Source organism: Frieseomelitta varia, unplaced genomic scaffold (genome assembly GCF_011392965.1).
Source record: "Frieseomelitta varia isolate USP_RPSP 00005682 unplaced genomic scaffold, Fvar_1.2 scaffold_240, whole genome shotgun sequence".
NCBI classification, from domain to species: domain Eukaryota; kingdom Metazoa; phylum Arthropoda; class Insecta; order Hymenoptera; family Apidae; genus Frieseomelitta; species Frieseomelitta varia.
Window position 1 is genome coordinate 168,500 of NW_025109969.1, and position 11,347 is coordinate 179,846.

The 11,347-nt window shown below is 36.8% G+C and overlaps 1 protein-coding gene and 1 long non-coding RNA gene across 7 annotated transcripts in view; both read left to right on the forward strand.

Moving 5' to 3' along the window:
• The window catches only part of LOC122527954 (calcium-activated potassium channel slowpoke), a 137,288-nt gene that overhangs the window by 60,937 nt on the left and 65,004 nt on the right, over positions 1-11,347 (forward strand). The window lies entirely within an intron of this gene.
• Positions 4,824-11,340, forward strand: LOC122527961. The gene is made up of 3 exons (XR_006306465.1): positions 4,824-4,833; positions 9,109-9,112; positions 11,059-11,340. It is a non-coding gene; the product is annotated as an uncharacterized LOC122527961 (long non-coding RNA).

The window sequence follows — 11,347 nt, forward strand, 5'->3', positions numbered from 1 at the left end:
AAAAATAAAGAAATAAAACAGAAAAACTCAGGCTAGGGCTCTGTTCTGACGGCAACGGATGATTGTGGGTGTGTAGGCGGTGTTCGCCAGCTGGATCCCAGAGATCACGGAGCTCGCCGCGAACCGCTGCAAGTACGGTGGCCAGTACAAGCGCGAGCGTGGACGCAGGTATCCCAGATATCCACCTACGTGGAAGCCAGCCAAAAAGACACCCCTTGAAACTAGTCCCTGAACTGTTATCCTTGTAGTCACATAGTTGCGAGGAGGAGCGAATACCATCTGGATAGCAAAGTGACTCCTTTCGTTCCGTTCGTTTTTTTTCTTTTAATTTTTTTTTTTTTAATTTTTTTCTAGTCTCAGCACCGTCCACGATCGAGACGACAGCGTTTTTTTTTTTTTTCTTTCCGCCCCCCTTCGCCGATCGTTTTCGAGCGATTTTTCAAAGCTCTCTCTCCCCGAGAGTCGAAATTTTGAATCCCTTCGCGACGAGTTTTTCGTCCAATTTGATTCTGATTTATTCTGACTTAAGAGTAATCTTTTTTGACGATCGAGATGTATTTTCTTCCCGCCCTCTCAACATTTGTGTGTTCTCGATCGACGAGAAACGCGAGTTTATATTTTGCATTTTTTTTTTTTTCTTTTACGTTTTTCTTCTCCTCTGAGACATAAACGGAATCGCAACTGCTATCCAGAGTAATTTTTTAACTAGCGTAAATAACCGCCCCCCCCGCCCCTCTCACCTTCACTATAACCCCGGTCCGTAACTGTTAGAAAACATATTGGCATCCCGAATTTTTCTGAGACCACTTAAAGTGAGCCCAATTTTTTAAAGAGAAACCTGTTTCTTTCACCGTTTATTTAACGTAACCTTGTGCTGACTCTCACCGCTTTTCTTACCCACCTATTTACCAAATTAGCAAATATATCTTGGTAACACGTGCTGGTATGCTTGGACTTTTGTAAAAAGAGAAATACACACACGAGTTCTTTCTTTCTTTCTTTCTTTCTTTTTTTTTTTTTAATTTATTGTTCTCTATATACACACATGTTTATATACACTTATATAAGTAGATGAGATCAATATATATTACTGTTGCATCTCTCTTTCTCTCTCTTTCTCTCTTTCTCTCTCTCTTTCTCTCTCTCTCTCTCTCTCTCTCTCTCTATTTCTTTCTCTTTCTTTATCTCTCTATATATACATTTGTTATACATATATACATATATATATACATGGTAATATGTATACGACTGTCTCACCGCACGGATTCGAGATTCTGTAGTTTTGCATTTACATTTATTCTCTGTTCCTTTTTCCACCAATCGTCGGCGAGTTTGTTTCTTTTTTCTTTTTTTCCTTCTTCAACACCGTCACCGAACATATTCTTTTCGTTACGTTCGTTTCTTTTTTTTCTTTTTCTTTCTTTCTTTCTTTCTTTCTTTCGTCCCTTTTCACTTTTGTTTCTTCACGTCGGATCGGGCAGCCGTTCAGCTTTATAATGCGCACCACAGGATAGATCGCGTCGATCGCTCGAAACGTTGATTTCCGCGCATAAGTAAAGATGTTTCTCTCGAAACGACTTGGTTCTCGTTTCAACAAATTTCGCTCTCTTTTCGTTTTTTCGCTATATACATACACATGTACTCTGTACTATATCATACAATGGATTGAAAATTTCCAGCACGTATTGCGCCGTTTTGTTTCGTATAACATACCGCACGTGGTAACGTACGCATACGTCGATCACTCTTTGATATTGACTGAGAAATAGAAAAAAATTAGCTGGAGTGATTTTTTTAAAAATACAATATAGCTTACGTTTGATCGGGCTATCGATTTTGTCATCGTTATAAATAACAAGGCGGTTATTCGAATCCGTTTCCACAACCGAGATCGATATTTTCAGCGGCGCGCCAACAAGAACCAGGTCATTCAAGCATTAGTATAATACGTATCGTTCCCTTTTTCCATTCTTTCCTTTTCTTTTTCCTTTTTTTTTTCTTTTTTTTATTTTTGCTTTAATTCACTTCATTTTCATTTCTGTACCGATCAGATCTCGCGATTTATCGTTGTTTATCGATCGAATCGCGATATTGTCGCAATCGTCACGCACCTCTCAGTCTTTTGATTTCGTCGTCAGAGGTCTTGTGGAGGAGCTAGTGCGAAGAATTACTAATTTCGACACAGGTCGGTCGACCAGTCTTTCAAACTTGCGTTCGGGAACACAGTCGAAGTTAGCCCCTCGTTTGGTTAAATAATTTTCTCACCAAGCAGGCAGGTTATTTATCACGATTACTTTGTACCTTTTGTATGATAGTTCGGTATGGTCGTTTCGATCTTTGTTGAATGTACATTGTTCGAGTTTGGTTGTACTCTTTGGTCGAAGGTGAAGTGAATGGAAATTGTCAAATCCACTGTACATATCCGATATATATAATCATATATGTATATATATAATTATCTTATATATATGTATGTATATATATATATATAAGATGATCGTTTTCTTTTCCTTTCAATTAGGAGAAGCTGTAGATACTTTCTAAGCAAAAGGTAGAGAAAATTGGTGAAGAGATATGCTGTACGAATCGAACCGTGTTTTTTTCCACTGTGTTCTTTTAATGTGCGAAACTTACAGACACATGTGAATTTGTTAATACACGTATCAAGATGATCGTGCAACTAATATACCAAGAAAATTACACGCGAATGTATATATCCATTCTTGTTACGTTTGATATTTTCTACATAAAACGACGTACAATGTGTTTTCTTTTACTTTGTGCTTCTGTTATCATTTTTTTTCTCTTTTTTTTTATTTATCATTATTGAAATCCTTTCAGCCTTGATAGAATCGTTTCAATCGAGCGAAAAATCAGCAAAATTATCCCAATTATGCATTTCGACTAATTTCAATGAATCGAGGATTAGTAGAACGATGGAGAATTCGAAGGTTACTCTACTCATCGTACTCCCAGCGCTAAGAACATTTTTATATACATTTCGGTGCACTCCACACTCTGTCTTTCACAATTCCGTATACTGCTGATCGACTCTCGGTCTACCAATGTTCTCCATCATCACTTAGAAACGTGTTACATGCTGTCTCGATGCTCTGGTTTACTTCGAACCTACCGAAAGCAGTGCACTACGTTACCGACATCGGCTGTGACGATCTTTGTGCCGATTTATCGACAGGAAACCTGAGTAGCTTGGGTGTTTTTTTTTTGACTCTACCGATACCGCTTAAACCGGTTTTTAGTGCCACGGGCTATTTAATTAAAATTGAAAAACGTAAATAAATGTTCAATTAAAATTAAAAGATTGAAAACCGTGTTAGTTAAGGGAGGCAGGACAGTGTGACGGGGCCAAAAAAATTACATTTTGGAGGGCTAATAAAAGAAAAATTACATGTTTGATTGACATAAGCTTTCGTGATTTATTTCAACGCATTGTGAACTGTAGAAAGCAACATTGAAAGAGAAAAAAAGAGGGTTCTTGTTTAACTTTTTGACGGTATTCTTTTGCATAACTTTTTTTTACATTGCCTATCGGTGTGCATGATTCCAGCCAAACAAGGATTAGTTGCAACAAAAAGGCGAGAAAAGTCCGAAAGTAAACAATATTCTCTAGCGATTGACGATCCAACATTTTGATTTTTGTGAAAATTATGAAAACAGCAGCTATTTGTTTGTCGATGTGTCGAATTTATGCCAAAAATTTTTACGTTTTTTGTTTATATTTTTTGGAAATTGTTAAAAATTGAAAAATGTTCGATCGTTATATTTTTTGGAAATTGTTAAAAATTGAAAAACGTTCGATCTATATTAAATGTTACACTAAACGTACCAAGTTTCACAGTAATCGGTTGGTTAGATTTTCGAGATATCTTGCACACCGTTTCTAAAAACCTAGTTTCGAAAAAAAAAAAAACGCGTTTAAAGTTTCGGAACGTCTTTTTTCACTTATATATCGCAGTTCTTACATAATTCACAACTAAATCGAATCCAAGTCCCCTAATATTCGATTCGCCAAAAGTAATATTCGAATCACACGATTTACACTTTATAGCACTGCTTAAAATTGTAAACACAGTGATACAAATTCAATGATTCTGTATCCGTGGATTTATTATTATCCCCTAAAACAAGTCGTTTTAAAGGCTGGGACCTTTTGTCTTATCTTATTTCTAAGACTTTAGACTACTACTTAAAAAGAAAAAGAAAAAAATCGATTTTTTGAAAAGTTCACACTGTCCTGACCGCTTAATAGCGCCATGCGGCGCGATCGCGCTTCCTTATTACAGGGTGGATCGAAAATCACTTTCTACCGATTGTAAGATATTTTTTGTTAATTTAAAATTCATACAATCACACTTTTCTCTTATATCTTTTTATTAAAAAAAAAAAAAAAAAAAGAAAAAAAGAAAATAGATGGGAAGAAACGTTTGACCCACCCTGTATTTATCTGTAAATAAAAGCAGACAAAGTAAAAATTGCCCATTTTATCCACCGATCGAAGTGATTTGAGGCTTAATTAGGAGGAAACTCTTCGATGATACGATCAAAACGTAGTCGCGCTACTCGACATCTCATTCGAGTATCTGAAGAGCGCGATCGCGCTGCGTGGCACTAAAACGGTCAACGGGCCGGTATTCGTATCAGTTCTTAGGCTATCTCTTGGCAAACTATCGATGATACCAGCGACAGGCATAGTCAAACGACGACGTTGTAAGACGAATTGTGCCGACAGTCAACTTTGACGTTGCTGTGTCAATGACGTGGATCGAAAGAGGGAAACAATATATATATATATATATATGTACGTTCTCTTCCGTACGAAAAATCTAGAAAAAAAAATAAATAAATAAATAAACGAAGAAGAAAGAAATTGAAAGAGATTCATCTCGATTAAAGAGTTCGCCTCCGAACTGACACGCGGAATGTAATCTCGATCACGTCTAGTCCCGATTGTCCGAGAGATGGGAACGATCTCTCTTCTTTCGCATCGATCGGCGCTCCAGTTCCGATACTAGGCGGGACGTTACAACCGATTTCGACTCGTGTGTCGTGTTGTCAAGTCGAAATTGAAATGCCATATATATATATATATATATATATATTCGAGGTAGCAGTTTCGGAAGAACGACGAAACTCTGGCGATCGGTAGAAAAGTAGGAATAGCGATGGAGGAATCGTGAAGCAGCGGGTTGCGAATGTCGCTGATACTTTTCGATGTGATAACCGAGCCACGGATAGGACGTGGCATGATAGGGTCGACCAACGTCCACGGTACGGATGAAAAGAAAAAAAAAAAAAAGAAAAAGGAAAAAGGGAAAAGGGAAAAGGGAAAAGGGAAAGAAACAGGTTACAGTCAAAGTAGGAGGAAAATTGTTGTCGTAAAAATTTCCGTGGCAGATTCCTGAAGGGGACAGGAAAATGCCAAAAGTATCAGCGACTCGTGGGCTGAATTTTTGTTTTCTCTCTTTCTCTCTCTCTCTCTCTCTTTCTCTATCTATTTCTATCTCTCTCTCTCTCTCTACTCTATCCCTCTCTATTCACGAACCGAGTTTCTTGGTGGCATGCGTTAGTGCTCTTGGCTAGCCTGTAGAATTTCTAAAGGGTGAAGAAAAACCCGTCGCGGAATGGCCTGTTAGAAGAAGGAACGGTTTTTTCTCTCTCTCTCTCTCTCTTTCTCTCTCTCTCTCTCTTTCTCTTTCACTCGACGCACGAGCGAAAAAGGAGAAGCCTCACATCGTCGGATCGAGACACGATTTTCTCTGGCTTGACATATAAGATATATATATATATATATATATATATATATATGTATATGTATATGTATATGTATACTTGGCACTTATAAATTAGAACGCAGCAGTAGAAGGGGGTGCAGGCGTGTAGGCACATGCGGCTGCTCTTTTCTTAGGGATATATTTTATCAGTAGAAATTGCACGTATATAATTGCGAGAATATACACACACACACACACACACACACACGCACACGTATTCACACGCGCGCGCGCGCGCGCGCACGCACACACATACACACGTACACACGCGCGTACACAACGCTTACCTTTCGGCGTCGAACGGGCCTAACCGGCGGAGAAGGCGTACGTACGCGAATATATTAGTCAGAATACCGAATTACCGAGTTTTAGTGTTACCGCTTATTCGTGTACGCATGGTAATAAGAGTAGAACAAGTAACCAAGCATGGTCGATCGTTTTGATCCTTTGATCACTCGTTTAACGTATTAAGTTTAGAAGCTATTCGAGTATATCGAGTACACGGTCCGACGTTACTTACGTTTCGTTTTTCTTTTCTCTTTTTTTTTTTCTTCTTTTTTTCTGCAATCTCTTCGCCGTCACCTTTCGTCCAGTTGACTCGATAGTAGACGTGCGTCACGGTGTATGCGTCACATACATACATACACGTGCATACGTTTATCGGTACGCGAACGATGAATGCCTCTCGGGGAAGTTGACGAGGACTTCTTCTCGTTCGCGTAGGATCGAGCTGGAATCCTTGATCCTCGACTTTCGAGACGTTGTTGAAACGCCGCGCTAATAAAAATGTAATAAATAAAAAAAAAAGGAAGGAAATGATTATTCGAAGAAATGAAAGATTCAATGAGGAAATGATGAACAGCCTTCCCGTCGTTTCCCCGTGGAACGCTTACTCATTTCATCCTACTTCGTTGTTCAGGCACATAGATAGCCTCTAGTTTCAGCCACATCGAAAGATCTATCTCCCTTTCTCTCTCTCTCTCTCTCTCTCTCTCTCTCTCTCTATCTATCTATCTATCTATCTATCTATCTATCTATCTCACTTTCTTTCTCTCTCTTTCTACCACATGCATATGCATACGCATATACGCATATGCGTATATGACGTGTATGTGTGTGCAGTCTCATATACGAACACACAGGGGAAACACACTCGTAGCAGCCATTTCAAGAATTTTCTCTTAAAAATACAAAAAATAAAAAAAAGGGATGCAAGGTACAAGAGAGAATTACCAAAGGAGAAAGTTCACCAATTGATCATCGCGCTCACACTTTACATGTGTATATGCATATACATATTCTTTCTTCCTTTCTTTTCGTTTCTTTCCTTTTCATTTCTCGTTTTCCTTTTCGTTACTTTTGTTCTTCGCACAAGTGTATACGGTGTGAACCTCGTGACGTGACGACGTCAAATAATCCGCGAAGTATTTGTTGTACGAAAAAATGTTTCAGATAGAAATTGCATGGGGCTTCCATGGGGGACATGCAGTACTGTAATCAGTTTTATGTTATTCTGCTTATTTATGAAGATACGAACGTCACCTTCAATTTTTTTCAAATGGAATAGTTAATAGTTTCTTCCCGAATTCGGATAAAACGTGGAATTCTATATAAAAGTTTTGTGTTATTTAGTTAATATTTAATAGTTAATATTAGGAATAATTAATATGATAGTGAATATTAGGAATAGTTAATATAATAGTTAATAATATTAGGAATAGTTAATATAATAGTTAATAGTTAATAGTTACTGAGATATTAGCAAAAATATCTTTTTACATTGTATTAGAAAAGAATGTTAATCTCAGTAACTATGTATTTTAGATCCTATTTGGTGTAATACTTTTTTACGTAGAATTCAATACTTTATCCGAATCCGGGAAGAAATATTAACTATTCCTAATATTAACTATTATATTAACTATTAACTATTAACTATTATATTAACTATTAACTATTATATTAACTATTAACTATTATATTAACTATTAACTATTATATTAACTATTAAATATTAACTAAATAACATAAAACTTTTTTACGTAGAATTCAACGCTTTATCCGAATTCGGCAAGAAATATTAACTATTCCATTTAAGAAATTGAAGTAACCTTTGTATCTTGATAAAAAAGCAAAATAACATAAAACTGATTGCAATACTATATGTTCCCCATGGAAGCCATGCAACTTGTATCTGAAACATTTTTTTCGTATAAATATACGTACGAAAAATATTAATATAAAATAATTATATATATTATATAACAATATAATTATATATATTAATATATATTAATTATTAATGCAAATATATATATATATAAAATATGTACACAACAAATATTTTATGAGTTACTTGAATGTCGTCACGTTACGAGATTCACCCTGTATATTTACATTTGCGTACGAACGTACACCGACGTAAATTTTATACGCGCGTGTACGTCGTGCGCGGATATGATTTATTCACACACGAGACATGCATCACCGAGCGGAAGGAAAGCGGAAAAGAGACAACATATACACGCATAGATCGACACTAGCCCATGTCCCAAGAAACACTTCTTCTCTCGATTATTTCGTTTTCTGATCGATAATAGGATCTATACAGCAATACTTTGCGATGTATTATATACGCGATTACGCTCACAGACTTCGTTGCCGCAGACGCACGCTTCTTTTTCTTGGTAATTAGCCGTTCGAGATCGATCGTCTATTGGCCTGTTCCATTCGGTCGACACAGCCTTAATTAGCGGTTCTCAAGTGCGAACGTGTGTCACAGAGTGAAGGGCAAAACCGAACACGTGTACGTGTACGTGGATTTCTTTTTTTTTCTTTTTTTTCTTCGACGCGTTAATAATATTTCATCGGGTAAGATACAGAAAGGGAAGAAAAAAAGAAAATTTGCAACAAATGTTACAACATCGTTTGTCTTCGATCGATTTCGCGCTACGATTAATTTAAAGAGAAGAACTGTCAGTACAATGTTGAACTGTGTTGTAAAAGATCAAGACAATTTGCTTGATCTCATTTTAAAACGTGAGACTTCTATCACTCACTACTTTGAATTTGTTTTTTTTTTTTTTTTTTTCTAAATAGAAAAGTGTTCTTTTCTTCATTTACGATTAAATCACGGTCTTGAAGATTCATGTTTCTCATTTTTTTGCAGCAACTCCTTGAAACTTGCTGCGCGATTTTTCTTCGTCGTTTCATTGAACATCAGAGTTAAATTGAAAAAATCCCAGCGTTTCGTCATCGAAACCTTAGTGTTCAAAGTTTAATAAAATTGCACAAAAAGAAGAAAGAAGATTTCAAGGATCGTTGTAAAGAGAAATTCTCAATTTTCAAAACCACGATGAATCGAATTGCGACAGGAATGCTTGAGTTTTTATAAATTTTGAGAATAAAAGCACTTTCTCACCCGAATATTTACGCGAAGTCATAGGACAGTCAGAGTGAAAGCTCTTTACTTTAAATGAGATCAAGCGGATTCTTACTTATGACTTTTCTCTTACGAAGTTGTAACAGCTTAAACTATCGATAATTTTTCATCGTTGCGTGTTCAGTTATGCTGCTTACCAATGCATGTTCACAATGTGAACAATGTGAGTCTTGTGCCAATTTTGCTACGAGATGTGACCCACTGCTTTTACCAAATTTACCAAAAAAAAAAAAAAGAAAAATTGTACAAAAATTCTGAAATTTCTCTTAATGATGCACTTACGACACATTGATTGAGAACTGCTACTTTACACGGCTGACGTAGAAAAGATACGAATATTTACGCGAATATTATTCGCTAATTGTTGCGTGTAAGTTACGGCGTAGTGAAAGGTTTAAGCCAAGATCGAGATAATTTTCAAAACTCTATGATAAAAGAGATAGCTGCTGACTGTTGAATTTATATACGTGTATAAACATATACTTATATACATTATATACGTATAAACAATTACAATATATACAATTATATATTAATATATAATTATATACATATATACCTGCTCATTAAAAAATAGTGTATATCTTTATTTCAAAATATTCAACGTCAACTATCCAAACTCTTTGTAATATCATTCGTTTATTAACATCATTATCAGTTCAAATTTGGAAAGTAAACACAATAATCTCGCCTTTGGCTCAAGCAGCCTTTCACCCGTTTCAACGCGATTGAAATTTAAATTTACTCTGCGAATCTTCAAAAGAGGCCCATCGACGATTTCTTTCTTTCTTTTTTTTCTTTCTTTTTTTTTTTTTTTTTTATATTGCACACAAAGAGAAGAAAAGACAAGAGACAAATCGTAGAGTTACAGGACGTGCACTTGCTTCGATAATCGTCGCAATAACGGGTCGTCTCATGTTCGAAGTAGACACATGCGTCGAGAACATCCGTAGAAATCGCTTCGAGAAGAGGAAGAAAGAGAATCGCATTAACGTTGCGATAATTGCGTAGCGCGGCGCTAAGGTGTTACTAGTGGGAGAAAAAAAAAGAAAAAAAGAACCAACCACGTTTACTTTTTGCTGTTTCGTGCTGTTTCTAAATGCTACGTCGATTGCGTTAATACGGACGAGTGATGAACACTGATCAAACGCTGAACATCACTCGCTAACTGCTCTCCAAATCACCGAATCAGGATAGACGCATCCAGATTTCTTTCATTCTTTTTTTTTTCTCTCTCTCTCTCTCTCTCTCTCAATCGTGCGGCAACGATACACATGCGTCTTTCGATCTCACGAGGCCAACGACGTTGCAAACGATTTCGATATATGTATATACATATGTCGAGTCACGTATCAGTGACAACGTACCCTCGTCAATTTAAGAATTTATATCTTCTGTCGTAAACTCCGTTTCGGTAAAACGGCTTTGTTCGATGTACATACATTGTTTCGGTGTCACGGTTGCAACCAGGGGGTTGCTGTACTCTTTCCTTAGTTGCAGAGCAAAAAAAAAAAAAAAGAAAAAAAGAAAAATAGTAAAGATTTATACCCGAAAAAAAGAAAAGAAAAGAATGTTCTCTCAAAGCTTTCTCGATCCGTTCGTCGACGTTCATACGGTATCCACCGAGAGGTAGAAGCGATTATTTTTCGTTGCGGGAAAAAGCCAGATAAACGAAATGTATAACTGTCGAGAAAAACAAAAAAAAAGAAAAAAAAAAGAAAAAAGAAAAGAGAAATCCTGCTGTATCGAGGAGTTCGCGCAAAATTCAATGAATACATACGACCTACCTGCCAATGGACTAGGTAGACGTGTCGGCACGTGTAGTTATCGTTAGGCCTAGGTGTAGGAGTGTAGGACCTAGGTGTAGGTAGCCTACCTACCCCGCCCTTTATTTGGAACGTGTTCGTTTCCATGTTATTTATTAACTATTTGGGCCGTGGCACGCATAGCGGTACAGCACTGTTAATCGTGTCTCTATGAGTGGCCGCGTAGCCCGGTAGCTCAGCCAAAACTTACTATTCCGTTCATAAGTGCAAATTTCCTCCCCCTCGCCAGCTCAGAAAAAGAAAGAAAAAAAAAAAAAAATACACCCAACTTGAACAAAAAGAAAAAA